Source organism: Schistocerca cancellata, chromosome 6, assembly GCF_023864275.1.
Source record: "Schistocerca cancellata isolate TAMUIC-IGC-003103 chromosome 6, iqSchCanc2.1, whole genome shotgun sequence".
NCBI classification, from domain to species: Eukaryota; Metazoa; Arthropoda; class Insecta; order Orthoptera; family Acrididae; genus Schistocerca; species Schistocerca cancellata.
In genome coordinates, this window is record NC_064631.1 from 547,950,062 (window position 1) to 547,965,216 (window position 15,155).

The following is a 15,155-nucleotide window of genomic DNA, read 5'->3' on the forward strand; positions in this document are numbered from 1 at the left end:
TTATTTAATATTTTCACCCTGACAGAATGCTTGAGAATGCTCATCCTGACAATTGACAGCATCAAGGAGAAAACCCAGTTACATTTAGTGACAGAAGTGTTACATTTAGTATCACAACTGTTACACTTTTTCGTTGAACGTTGGTTTCCACGTGGCTATGTCTCACTGTCACTAATGGTGTCTGTTTCCTATCTGCAGGAAAGGCACGTATGCCCAAACTAACACCGCAAAGACCCGATTGACTTTATAACGAGTTCCACCCTCTCCCATCTGAACCATTGATGTCTTGTTACATACTGTACAACTGATGAAACTTCCTGGCAGATTAAAACTGTGTGCCGGACCGAGACTCGAACTCAGGACGTTTGCCTTTCGCGGGCAAGTGCTCTACCATCTGAGCTTCCCAAGCCCGACTCACGCCTCGTCCTCACTGCTTTACTTCTGGCAGTACCTCGACTCCTACCTTCCAAACTTCACAGAAGCTCTCCTGCAAACTCCGCTGCAGAGTGAAAATCTCATTCTGTACAACTGATATCAAATGCGACACCATTTCACTGCAATCGTCGGTATACTGGATCTCATATTACTGCATGTGCAATTTTCGGTACATTAACAATCCCGGACGCGTGCTGTAGTCATTCTAGCAGCACGCGTGCCATTTAGCTAGTCAGAGAAACGCTGGGTCCGTTATCAAATGTAGCCATCTGTCGTATCCTTGAACCCCCGGTTCGCAATGTACGTTTACACACCACTGTAGTTTATTGTTCAGAATTGTATGCTGAATCGATTGATGCAATGAGAGATATGGGTAAATCATATTACCTGTCTTCGATGACTTTTGTACTCAGGACCAGGAATCATCGTAAAATAAATGAATCTGAATCTGTGTCAGAGTGGTTTAGAGGTTCTGACAATTGCAAGAAAAATTAAACTCGTGAGTGATCTCACCCTTTATTATAGAAATTAAATAAATTACTTCCTTTCCTTAATCCTTACAAAAAAATATATTAAACAAAAAAAATCCTAATAAGCCCTTTTCATCAGCCACATACGAGATACTCTGTGTGAGCGTTGACCTTGGTCGTTACGCAACCACTTTTCTTTCTGTGTTTGCAAACACCCACATGACAAGCCAAATGACAAATAGTCATACCTTATACCGATTTTCAGTTCTCTGGTAAGGTCCATGGTCGCTTAGCGATGTAAAAAATTTCGGCTTCTAAATGACTGACATAAAAAAATGGTTCAAATGGCTCTGAGCACTATGGAACTTAACTTCGGAGGTCATCAGTCCCCTAGAACTTAGAACTACTTAAACCTAACTAACCTAAGGGCATCACACACATCCATGCCCGAAGCAGGATTCGAACCTGCGACCGTAGCGGTCGCGCGGTTCCAGACTGAAGTGCCTAGAACCACTCCGCCACCCAGGCCGGCGTACTTATGTCACATGAAAATTAAATTTTTTGTCTCATGTCATTCGACTTTCTGTCCGTCTGTTAAGACACATTTTTCTCAGTAACGGGTAAACGTATCAAGTTGAAATTTATGTCACATACTAAGGTCTACGAACCGTGGCTGCGTACAAAATTTAAACTTCTCAGTGATTACAATCAAATGACACGGCTATTGCTATCACAGATTTTGATACTTGCGAATTCACTCATCAAAAACTAAGAATCATGAAATGTGGCGAGAGACAAGTTTCTCAGCACAAGTAAGGGAAAAACTCCGAAAATTATCTTGGAATTGATCTCGAATGTCTTGGGATTCCTGGGTCCGATTTCTTGCCAGCATCGGTATCGAAAACATGGAAAAATCGTCAAGATTGTCGATTCCCAGGGTGGTTGAACTACCTGTGTACATAATTAAGTTTTAATGAAGCCCTCTGTGCGCGGATTCAACTCGCACGTACCTAGATTTGTGTTACTTATGTTTCCAGAATTTCTTTCTGTAACAAGAGCACAGCTGAATAATTTCACCATCATTTTTCAGAGAAACGAATAATCCCACGACCCCTCTATTTCAATGGGATTTCTGGCAATTCCCCTGCACGTATAATAAAGTACGTTATGCCCTTTTATAATTGGATAGCGATCCGTTCCCTTATGCGGGACGAGACAAAGCGTGGCTCGTCGAGAGCACTCGCGGGATCGCAGCCTGAAGGCCAGCTTGCAGTAGCTCCCTCAGTCGCTCACAATCAATACCCACTTATCTCACGATATGGCAGCTTCGGCAAGTTTGGAGCGTTGCTCCACTGCAAAACAATTCAGAGTTCCGCAGCCCTCCAAGCACACACTTGAGTCCCTCGCCAGCCGGCAGACCGAATGAACTCATCCGTTGCCATTGACGATGTGGCGCCATCTCGCTGCTCACCGGATCAAGCTCAGCAACGACAATGAGCGGTCCTTTGCGCTGGTATGTGGTGGCTTGGGGAGAGGGGGGGGGGGTAGAGGGAAGGGGAGGGAGGGGAAGGCAATACGTACAGAATATCACAGAACGTGGTGCAATGTAATCCACTTTAAAAATAATTACATCTACGCATACGATATCGAAAGTATCCAGACACCTCTACGTATTGTGGAATTGACCTACAGATGTCACGATTCGCGGACCCACCACAATAAAACGAGGCAGGGAGTATTACGCTGCCAGAAGAGGGGCAACAACAGCAGAAGTGGTCGGCCAGCAGAGCTCGGTGGCTCCGAAAATGGACTAGTCTTTGGATGTCACGTGATTAACGAATCCATCACGGGACATTTCAAGTCTTCTAAAGCTGCCCAAGTCGGATATTTCAAATCAAATGTGTGTGAATTCCAAAGGGACCATACTGCTGAGGTCATTGTTCCCTAGACTTACACACTACTTAAACTAAATTATGCTAATGACAACACACACACGCATGCACGTGCCGTCTGAGGCGTCTTGTCACGGTTCTCGCGGCTCCCCAGTCGGAGGTTCGAGTCCTCCTTCGGGCATGGGTGTGTGTGTTGTCCTTGGCATAAGTTAGTTGAAGTTAGATTAAGTAGTGCGCAAGCCTAGGGACCGATGACCTCAGCACTTTAGTCCCATAGTCCTTACCACAACTTTCCAATTTTTCCAATTTACACCCATGCCCGAGGGAGGACTCGAACCTCTGGCGGGAGTGGCCGCGCAGTCCGTGACATGGCGCCTCTAACCGCGGGGCCACTCTGCGCGGCTCGGACATTTCAAAAATGGTTCAAATGGCTCTGAGCACTATGGGACTTAACATCTATGGTCATCAGTCCCCTAGAACTTAGAACTACTTAAACCTAACTAACCTAAGGACATCACACAACACCCAGTCATCACGAGGCAGAGAAAATCCCTGACCCCGCCGGGAATCGAACCTGGGAACCCGGGCGCGGGAAGCGAGAACGCTACCACACTACCACGAGCTGCGGACTCGGACATTTCAAGCCTTCTAAAACTGCCCAAGTCGATTGCCGGAGATGTGACTGTGAATTGGTGAGCCGTGGTGCGCCTTTTCTGGCACACCAGCTCTTTGGTAGTACTATCGATTACCCGTCTGTATGACGATCTTTGCCCCTATTGTGATGTGGCAGCGGGTGTATGCGGTAGCGGAGTCTTTGCGGGACTCGCTACGAGGCGCTAGGACGTGCCTTAGGGGACGAAGGAGCAAAACACGCGGGCTCGGCCAGCAGCGGCACGGCCGGTCTACCTTGCAGGACGGTCGCGAGTTTGTGGTGCACCGGCCTCATGTCAACTCCGGGCGCTGCTCGTCGCCTTGCCCTGGTACCAGTTTTCTCGAACACACCATTTCCTCGAGACCATCTCGAACAACGGTTTCCATCGGAGGTGTAAGTGGTTTTGGTGTCTTCGTTTCGTGGAACCATTTGCGTTGTAGCGACTGTCGGTTGTGGCTTGGTTGGTTGTTCTAGTGTACGTCTTGGTGAAGTAAGAGCAGCCGAAAAGGTGTGTGACCGGAAGGAGACCAGCAGTCAATACTTCCTTTAAGGAAATCAGCGTCCCCGAAAGATGTAGTGACTGTAAGCTACTGAAGATATTAGGTCATAGTCTAGTTGTAAATTTCTGCATACCAAGCTTACGCTAGTGGCAGTAAATTGCAGACCTATGAAAGGAAATTAAAGTGCACAAAACCTAGTTTGTGCTGAAGTTGTGCATTTGAATAACGTAAGCCGGCCGGAGTGGCCGAGCGGTTCTAGGCGCTACAGTCTGCTCAGAGCCCTTTTTTTTTCGACTAGGGGTGAGTGGGTGCGGCGCCACGTCCCGCTTCGGTGCACAGAAGCTGTGACGTGACGTCTAATGGGAAGTGACTCCCGGTTGGGCCCCGGCGTTTAGGTGTTGTTTGGACGGCTGGTCTGCTGCTTCCGGCATTTTAAGTTAAGTCACCTTTTTCCCACGTCAGCCTGGTGCCACTGCCCGTTTAATAAACTCGCATGTATTATAAAAAACATTTAAATTTGTTTGCTAATGAATTACATTAACTGCAACGTCTTACTTGTGTTGTTGCTCATATATTCCACCTTTTTTTTCAATCAGTCTGATGTAATTTACTGTTCGTTAATTAATTGTAATTTATTGCTTGTTAAAGAAGTAAGCTCTCATTTTTCGATATTGTCTTAATGATAGGCACATGTTGGTCAGATATTAAAGTTACAATTGGAAATGTGACGGAAGGAACACAGGTAAACCAAGACCAGCCAGACCTCATGCACTGACATGGAGGGTATAGAGTATCGCGAAGGGTATTTGTAAAAGCGTTGCACGAAACAAGCAGAAGTAACTACTTGTGAGTTCCAAAACTGTAACAGCAGATCAACTACCAAAAAGACCCTGCGTGCGGGTCGAGAAAGAATTGGGGTACAATGGTAGAGCAGCTCATAACAGATCAAACATTTCTGTAGTCTTAACGTTTTGAACATGTCTGCGTGGTGAGCAACCGCTTACAAAGTAAAGTTAAAGCAATAGGTGCCCTCGGTCACAAAAAAGGAGACTTTTGACCTAGGTTTTGGCACTGTTATGAGTGCCGTCATCAGAAGTAAAACTCTCAAATAGGCATGTCACGTTTAAAACTACACTACTGGCCATTAAAGTTTCTGCACCAAGAAGAAATGCAGATGATAAACGGGTATTCATTGGACAAATATATTATACCAGAATTGACATGTGACTATATTTGCACGCAATTTGGGTGCATAGATCCTGAGAAATCAGTACCCAGAATAGCCACCTCTGGCCGTAATAACGGCCTTGATACGCCTGGGCATTGAGTCAAACAGCTTGGAGCTTGGATGGCGTGTACAGGTACAGCTGCCCATGCAGCTTCAACACGATACCACAGTTCATCAAGAGTAGTGACTGGCGTATTGTGACGAGCCAGTTGCTCGGCCACCATTGACCAGACGTTCTCAATTGGTGAGAGATCTGGAGAATGTGCTGGCCAGGTCAGCAGTCGAGCATTTTCTGTATCCAGAAAGGCCCGTACACGACCTGCAACATGCGGTCGTGCATTATCCTGCTGAAATGTAGGGATCGAATGACGGGTAGAGCCACGGGTCGTAACACATCTGAAACGTAACGTTCACTGTTCAAAGTGCCGTCAATGCGAACAAGAAGTGACCGAGACGTGTAACCAATGGCACTCCATGCCATCACGCCGGGTGATACGCCAGTACGGCGATGAAGAATACACGCTTCCAATGTGCGTTCACCGCGATGTCGCCAAACACGGATGCGACCATCATGATGCTGTTAACAGAGCCTGGATTCATCCGAAAAAATGACGTCTTGCCATTCGTGCACCCAGGTTCGTCGTTGAGTACATCATCGCAGGCGCTCCTGTCTGTGATGCATCGTCAAGGGTAACCGCAGCCATGGTCTTCGGGCTGACAGTCCATGCAAACGTCGTCGAACTGTTCGTGTAGATGGTTGTTGTTTTCCAAACGTCCCCACCTGTTGACTCAGGGATCGAGACGTGGCTGCACGATCCGTTACACCATGCGGATAAGATGCCTCTCATCTCGACTGCTAGTGATACGAGGCCGTTGGGATACAGCACGGCGTTCCGTATTACCCTCCTGAACCCACCGATTCCATATTCTGCTAACAGTCATTGGATCTCGACCAACGCGAGCAGCAATGTCGCGCTACGATAGACCACTATCGCGATAGGCTACAATCCGACCTTTATCAAAGTCGGAAACGTGATGGTACGCATTTCTTCTCCTTACACGAGGCATCACAACAACGTTTCACCAGGCAACGCCGGTCAACTGCTGTTTGTGTATGAGAAATCGGTTGCAAACATTCCTCATGTCAGCACGTTGTAGGTGTCGCCAACGGCGCCAACCTTGTGTGAATGCTCTGAAAAGCTAATCATTTGCATATCACAACATCTTCTTCCTGTATCACGTCATCTTCGTGGTGTGACAATTTTAATGGCCAATAGTGTAAATACAAGCGATATGATTTAGGTTCATTCTTACCAAGAAGAAGACAACAACCAGCCACTAGTAATACAGCTGGTTATTTAAGTAAATATCGCTGTAACCATGTTTCGAAATGACAAGTTCCTCATCAGACGGCTGTTCACAAAAATCTAAAACTGACGATTATGTAAAGTGCATCTTGTAAGTCTTTTGAACAGCCATCTGATGACGAACTTGTCAGTTCGAAACCGGTTACGGCGCTATTTACTTAACGAAACGGCAGTATTAATAGTGGCTGGCTGCTGTCTTCTTCTTTATAAGCATCAACCTACATTAATTGTACACAGCCACGGTCTCACCATGTCAGTTTTAGACAAAATAGCGATATAGCTTCACTCACATAATTTTTAAAAACAGAACACATAGAAGGCAAGCCACTATGGGCTGCTCACACGCGTCGAGCTACGGTAGCCAATTTGACAGTTTTACTTCCGATGAAGGTACTCATGGCAGTGCCGAAAGCTAGGTCAAAGCCTCGTGATGACTGGGTGTTGTGTGACGTCCTTAGGTTAGTCAGGTTTAAGTAGTTCTAAGTTCTAGGGGACTAATGACCACAGATGTTAAGTCCCATAGTGCTCAGAGCCATTTGAACCATTTGAACAAGGTAGGTCAAAAAACTCCTCTTTTTCGACCGAGGTCTGCTATTGCTTTAATTTTATTTCTGCAGTCAGTGCTTAAAATAGAGCGGCGCCATTGGACAGTGGATGAATGGAGTGACGAATCGTGCTACACCCTCTGGCAACCCGATGGAAGGGTTTGGGTTTGGTGAATGCCTAAGAGATCCTTACCAGTCATCGTGTGTAGTGCCAACATTAAAGTAGGGAGGAGATTGTGTTATGGTGGGGTATTTTTCGTGTGTGGTTTCCCACGCTTAAGAAACCGCTAAATCCGGAAGACTATGAAATAGTTCAGTTGCGGTTCAGTTGAGAATGTGGTTATTTTTATCAGCAGGACGATGCGCTCTGTCACAAAGCAGCATCCGTGAGGCAGTGGTTCGGGGACAATAACATTCCTGAAATGGACTGGCCCGCCCCGAGGTCCTATCTGAACGCAAGCAGACTCATTTGGGATGAGTTAATTGCCGACTGAGCTCTTGACCCTTCGTCCAACATCGTCACTCTCTCTCTCTGGTGTCGCCTGTTGAGAAAAAATGGGCTGCCACTCCTCGACAGACCATCAGACACCTCATTCAAAGTATCCCAAGCAGAGTTCAAGCTGTAATAAAGACGAAGAGTGGACACCTCCCACATTAATGTCCGATAATATGTGTCCGGACACTTTTGGTCAGATAGTACATATTTCCCAAGTCACCGTATGGTGTGTCGCGCAGGGAAACTACATCATTTCCAACACTCCTACCGTATTCGCCGATGATACGAAAAAAAGAAAAATCGGCTGTTTCCCCTGATGACTATAAATAAATGTTAACTTTTTTTTTCAATATGTGAGCTGTATTTTGGAAGAAGAAATAAACATCCCAACTCCTTTTGAGATGTGGGCTCTTAGAATTCCGCGACCCTGCGTTTCCCGGTTCAGGTTTTTGAGCGCCATCGTCACATCCTCTCGCTTACTGAACATGTGACATATCGTGCAGCTCTTTTTCAATCTTTTTATATCTCTCGAAAACTAACTGTTGCCTTTTATCCTAATTACTAAGATAAAAAATACTGCTGTATTGCTGGCAAGACCTTGTAACAAAGCATATACGTGTAACTACTCTGAAGAGCCAAAGAAACTGGTGCACCTGCCTAATGTCGTGTAGGACCCCCATGAGCACGCAGAAGTGATGCAACACGACGGTGACATGAACTCGACCTATGTCTGAAGCAGTGCTGGAGGGAACTGACACCATGAAATCTACAGGATTGGCCTAAATCCAAAAGAGTACGAGAGGATGGAGTTCTCTTCTGAACACCACGTTGTAAGGCATCCCAGATATGCTCAATAATATTCAGATATGGAGAGTTTGGTGCCCATTGGAAGTGTTTAAACTCGGAAGAGTGTTCCTGGAGCCACTCTGGAGCAATTCTGGACGTGAGCGCTGTCGCATTGTCCTGCTGGAATTGTTCAAGTCTGTCGGAATGTACAATGGACATGAATAGATGCAGGTGATCAGGCAGGATGTTTACGAACTGGACGTTAAGGGTCGCATCTAGACGTGTCAGGGTCCCATATCGCTCCAACTGCACACCCTCTGCATCATTACAAAGCCTTCAACAGCTTGAACAGTCCCCTGCTGACATGCAGGGCCCTTGGATTCATGAGATTGTCTCCATACCGTACATGTCCATACACTCGATACAATTTGAAACGAGAATCATCCGACCAGGCAACATGTTTCCAGTCAACAACAATCTATTGTCGGTGTTGACGGGCCCAGGCGAGACGTAAAGCTTGGTGTCGTGCAGTCATCAAGGGTACACGAGTGGGGCTTCGGCTCCGAAAGCCCATATCGATGATGATTCGTTGAATGGTTCGCACAATGACTTTCGATGGCCCAGCATTGAAATATGCAGCAATTTGCGGAAGGGTTGCACTTCTGTCACGTTAAACGATTCTTCTCAGTCGTCGTTGGTGTCGTTCTTGCAGGATCTTTTTCCGGCCGCAGCGATGTCGGAGATTTGATGTTTCGACGGATTCCTGATATTTATGATACACCCGTGAACTGGTCGTACGGGAAAATCCCCAATTCATCGCTACCTCGGAGACGCTGTGTCCCATGGCTCGTGCGCCGACTATAACACCACTTAGTTTGATAGCCTGCCATTGTAGCAGCAGTAACCGGTCTAACAACTGTGCCAGACGCTTGTTGTCTTATATAGGCATTGCCGACTGCAGCCCCGTGTTCTGCCTGTTTACATATCTCTGCATTTGAACACGCATGCCTATACCAGTTTCTTTGGGGCTTCAGTATATAATTTCCGCGGCGACAACACTTAACCTTAGCAAGCGCGACGGGAAACAGGCTCAAGGTCTCAAAAAGAAATGATTTGTTAGTTCTTCAGGAGGAATAACTGGATGAAATATCTTGTAAGGATTATAAACCTCTTAGTGTAATATAGGGCATCATATACTGCGTTGCACACGTTTATAAAACACTTAATGTAATGAAGGCTGTCTTATATTGCATTGCACATGTTTATGCAGTTTACATAATTGGAAACAACTTTTTAATTTTACTTAAAGGCAAAAATCTCACCACTGAACACCAAAACAATAACTTTGCTCTTGGCACGTGATGAGAGTTGATCTGAAGCGTGTGCTGGCTGCGCAGCTGCATTTACCATCACTCTGTTGTACGAATAATTAGTAAAGCACAATGAAAAATCACGTGTGTTGTGATATCAACTGAAACTCTAAAATTCTTGGAAAACGGAATAATATCTAGGCTGACACATCTTATTAACTATGGATAAAGCAAGGGAATATGGCATGATGATTTACTGAAAACTATTTTAGTTTCTTTACCTAAAAAACATAAGTACGAAGAATATAAAGATGTTATGGCAATTAGTTGCCTCTGCCGCTTTACGACGCCAGTGTGAAGTGTTGTGGTCAAAATATTTGAGAAGAAAAATGAGGAAAACTTCGGAGGTATTAGTTAGGCTTCACTAAAGGAATAGGAAAACTTGACGCTGTTCCGTTTTTGAGGATGCTTGGACAAAGAATCTTTGTGAAAAGGCGTTTCACAGAGTTGACTGGCGTATCTTCTTGAACATCTCCAAAGTTGTTAGCGTAACTCGGAAGACTGATAGGAAAACTTTACTCAAAAAAAAAAAAAAAAAGAAAACTGGTAAGGAGGAAGTAAATTAGATGGGTACTAAAAGAGACATTAAATGAGAGTGTTGTGAGAGTCAGAGAGTCAGGTGAGACTTTTTCAGTATTTATTCTGCGAAACTATGAACAAGCAAGAGGTGTTGTAGTAGGAGGAAAAAGGAAAAGTATACTAAAGGATGGAGGTGATCTAGTTATTTTGATTTTATCCATGATAGATACGAAGTTGTGGCTTTTAAAATCAGCGTTAAAATTTAGGATAAATCACCTACTACAAGGGACATACACGTAAACTGATATGTTTAGAAGAAGCAAGCATTTATCATCAGAGTTTTTCCACAATAATCTAATAAAAGCTGTAAAGATATAGCACAAATTAAACAATTAGTGTTTTCGCATTGTAATAGGGTGTCAAGCCAACTCTGAGCAAGTAAGGTTGATTGAATCTAAGAAAGACTTACAATTTGTGATAAAATGCGTCGTAAAAACAGAAAAACAGTATGGGATAAAAATATGATGAAATGCAGGGAAGATCAAAGTGATGAGAACCAACAAGCTTCTGTCAAAATATCATTCGAAAGTAAGATCTTGGAACAAATAAAATCTTTTATGTTGCTAGGAAGTTTAGTGACGAAAATGCACGCTATGTGGAGGAAGTGGGACACAGAATATCTGAGAAAAAGAAAGGGATTTTCAAAAGGTGAGAAAACGAATTCTGATGCTAGTGATAAAGGAATTCGCTAAGTCTTTTGTCTGGAATTAATAATGGACAGTCAAAAAGAAAGAGACAAAATACTAGGATAATTCTGAAATCTTGTGAAGAAAATGGATAAATATGCAAAGCAGGTGACTTCAGCACGATCAAACAAATAGCTGCAGAAACGGCTATGATCACACACTTTTCGGCAACTTCATACTGAAACAAGTGCTACGCAGAAAATAGAAAATAATCCCACTGATAACATATCATTCACAAGTAAACTCTCCTACAGGATAGCAAATACTTTCAGACCGCGCTACATTAACAGTGCTTTCAGAAGACATAGACAGACAGCTAAACACAAAAATTAGACATTTACAAAATAATGTGTAGTACATGTGAAGTCTTGTATAGTCTTGTATGTAGCCAAAACTGGGAGAGATTTCTAAACAAAGATACAACGAACACATGAATGTCAGTGACATAATTATACTAAATCAACCATAGCCACCCAATTGAAGAACACTGGGCACCCATTCTATAAAAATGCTAATTAGCTTCCTACTGGATGTCACTGGAGGAATGGTCAGTATTCAGGGATGGGACAGGAACGATCAATCAGAAAAGTTCGCTAGACATGGGCTCTGAAATGCGTGCCTTAAGAGCTTCGATACTTTAAGCAAATTTCTTCTACTGCATGCTTTTTGCTTTCTATATTTTTCTAGTAGGTAGTATGAACCGAAACAAGAAAGAATTATCCAGCGTATCTTAAGAGCTCTGAACTACTTGTTCAGTAGAAGAGATGTGCTTTACATTAGCGAAGATGATCGACTGCTCTTTGCTCTTCAGGTACACTCTCCAGAGCCCATGTTTGCCGAATATTTTTTCTTGTTTTGGTCCATTCGACCAGATATCAAAACATTGAAAGCAAAGAACTTGCTGTAGAAGAGATGTGCTTCACAGTATCCAAGGTGAAGTGCTCCTAGCTCTAAGGTATGCATTTCAGAGGCCAAGCTTACTAGGCTTTTTTGGTTCAATTGAACGTTCCTGTTACATTACGGGATATTAACCTTTCCTTCTGTGACAGCTTGTATATTGAAAACAGACACCAAATGGACTTTCATGAAGAATTAAACATTTTCGTTCATGGCAGATAACATGGTAACAGGTTGCAAAATGATATTGTAGGAAGTAACACTATAAGTTTCTTCAAAATTTTCTCCAGTATAGAATGTTTGTTTTTTATTAGCATATAAAAAACTTCTTAACATTCCTGTGTAAGCCAGAAGTACCAAATAATCATACTGTTTAATACGTGACATGACCAATATTCGTATATAAAAAATATTGTATCATCTTTGCTTGTACTAGCGTAACAATCGATACAAGTTTATGTTAGCTGTTAAGGGTCTCGGGAATGATGTGGACAACTGAATAAGTTTTAAGTGGTGGTGATTTTTTTATATGCCAGATAAATAAATTTCCAGCAAGAATATAAGTAAAAACTCCAACGAAATGATTTAAGAGTACAACTCAAAGAACACAATAAAATAAACGAATCTTTTGGTACATAACCTCACTGACACAACCGGAAACTAATCCTTTTCATACTTACATTAATGTAATGTACACGTAACTGTAATGCACCTGACGACTGCAGCATGCTGACGAAATGCTTCGTGCTATATAAGTATCAGTAAAATATGACTGAATCAGTGAACAATTATTTCATAAATTTATAATACAGTCTCATACCTCAAACGTTTCCATGTAATACAGATAAATTTAAGAAAGAAAGTGCTGAAATTGATAGAATAATGAATGAAAAAGTACTTCTAACAATAGGAGAAAAACTATATTTAGTGGAAATGGTAGAAATGAGGAAAGCGTCTTGGATAGACGACGTGTTGTGGGGAAATAGCCTGCAACGAAGAGTCATCCAAGGAAGACTGCAGGGAAAAGATTGGAATGATGGTTGACATTAAAAGTGGCCTAAATTACCAGCATATTAAGGAAGAACAGAGATGAAAGTGGAGAACGTCCAGTCCATATCTGCCGTACCACAGAATGCCAGAGGAAGAGAAAAGATGTCTAGGCTTGATCAAACAGTTCCAGATGCCTGCTTACAGTAACAAATACCTTACGTGGGGCTCAGCGAAAGTAAAAAAAAAAAAAAGAAGAAGAAAAAAAAGAAATATGTTACTGAGTCTGCTGTGCACGAGGTTAGATATATCGTTCACTGTTACATTTCCTCGTCAGTGTCATGACACTCATGGCTTCTAGTGCATCCGAATGTTCTGGCAGTCGATAAATATATACGGTGGCATCACTCTGTGACAGGTATTTCGTTAAGACTGCGCTCTTAATGCTTTTGCGTAGCGTGTTATATGTACAGCAGTACAGTAATAAGTTAACAAACCGAATTGGACCTCCTGCCTAAATGAATTAACAACTCAAATAGTTCTAGCACAGAACTTGGGGAAATGTACTGAATTTATTTACGAGTAAAAAGCAATCAGAGAAACCTCTTTTTATAATTATTTCGAGTAAGGGAAATTTTTGGTTCAAAGAGAATAGAGCATCGCTCCGGGATGAAACGTTAATCTGTCATAAATATTTCACATGTGGTGTGTGTATCATGAACAGCTTTTTTTACTTCTATTGTGAAATATGCATGAATGCACCGCTGCGCACTGAAAAATTGCAGTCCTGAAGCGCACAAAAATTTTAAATCAAACGAATTACCAATGATTTTAGCCGAACCGCATATTAAAATTTCGATCAAACAGTTTGCAGATAAAATGTACCTAATGGGCATACTCCAGGCAAATAACGTATTCACAGAAGAATGGGTACGTAAAAGCTTCTCGGAATAAGAGCGTAGTTCCATTAAAACGCTTGCATTAGTCTCAGTAAACTGTTTCGCTTGCACTGATTTACGGAGCTCATGAAATAATGGTATAAGGTAAAAAGAGAATTTTTCTGGAAGCTCATATTTCCTCTTCAAAATTCTGCAACGCGTTCTCAAGTACGCAGTCACTCTGATACTTCGCATTTTCGGTTCAGAAACTAATTTTAGGGATGAATCTTCCATTCATCTGATGCTTGAATTATCGGCACTCTTCTTGGGCCTTACTTATTTTAACGTAACGTTTGAAAAGGAATTTGGACACTGAAAAGGTGATGTTGCGAGACGTTCTGAAAGTGAGACAACATGAGCGAGTGAAAGCTCTGGGAGTGAGCTGCGGGGAAGCACTTTCAGGAAAACAGTAGCTGCCTTTAAAGATGACGACATTTAATTTATATTCTTAGTCACTCTATTCTTCTATAGCACCACACTTCAATCGCTTCAATATCCCTCTATTCCTGTTTTCCTACAATCCAAAATTAACTTCCATAGGATTCTGACTTGCAAAAGTACATTCTCAAACATTTATTCCTCAAACTATGTCCTATATTTTATACTAATAGATTTCTCTTGGCCAGGAATGCCCGCTTTGCCTGTACTTGTTTGCTTTCTATGTCCACCTAGCTTCTTCCAAAGTAGCACAATTTTCATGTTAACTTTAATCTCATTTCTGTTACTCAGTATTACTTCTTTCTTTCTTCTGTATATCTTAAACCATAAGGCAAAGGTAGTAGACTGGTCAATCCATTCAACAATGTCATTAGCGAATCTAATCATTGATATCCTTTCACACAAAATTTTAATTCCACTCCTGAATCTTTCTTTTATTTATGAGTGTTGCTTCCTTGATGTTTTGATTGAACAGCAACAATATCATCAGCGAATCAAGTCACTGATATCCTTTCACGCAAAATTTGAATTCCACTCCCGAATCTTTCTTTAATTTATGTGTGCTGCTTCTTCGATATTTAGATCGAACAACTAGAACGAAAGACTAGGTACCTGCTCGCCAGGCTTTTAAATTCGAGCAGTTCATTCTTGGTCTTCCTGTACTGTCTTTGTTCTTGTACATATTGTGCGGAGACATGTTGAAAAGTAATGGGTATGAATTCTTTGTACAAAAATCTTAAACCTTTTTAAATAAAACCAACGTTATTGCCATCTACACCTTTATTGTTCATGCACACGTATTTACACTCCTGGAAATTGAAATAAGAACACCGTGAATTCATTGTCCCAGGAAGGGGAAACTTTATTGACACATTCCTGGGGTCAGATA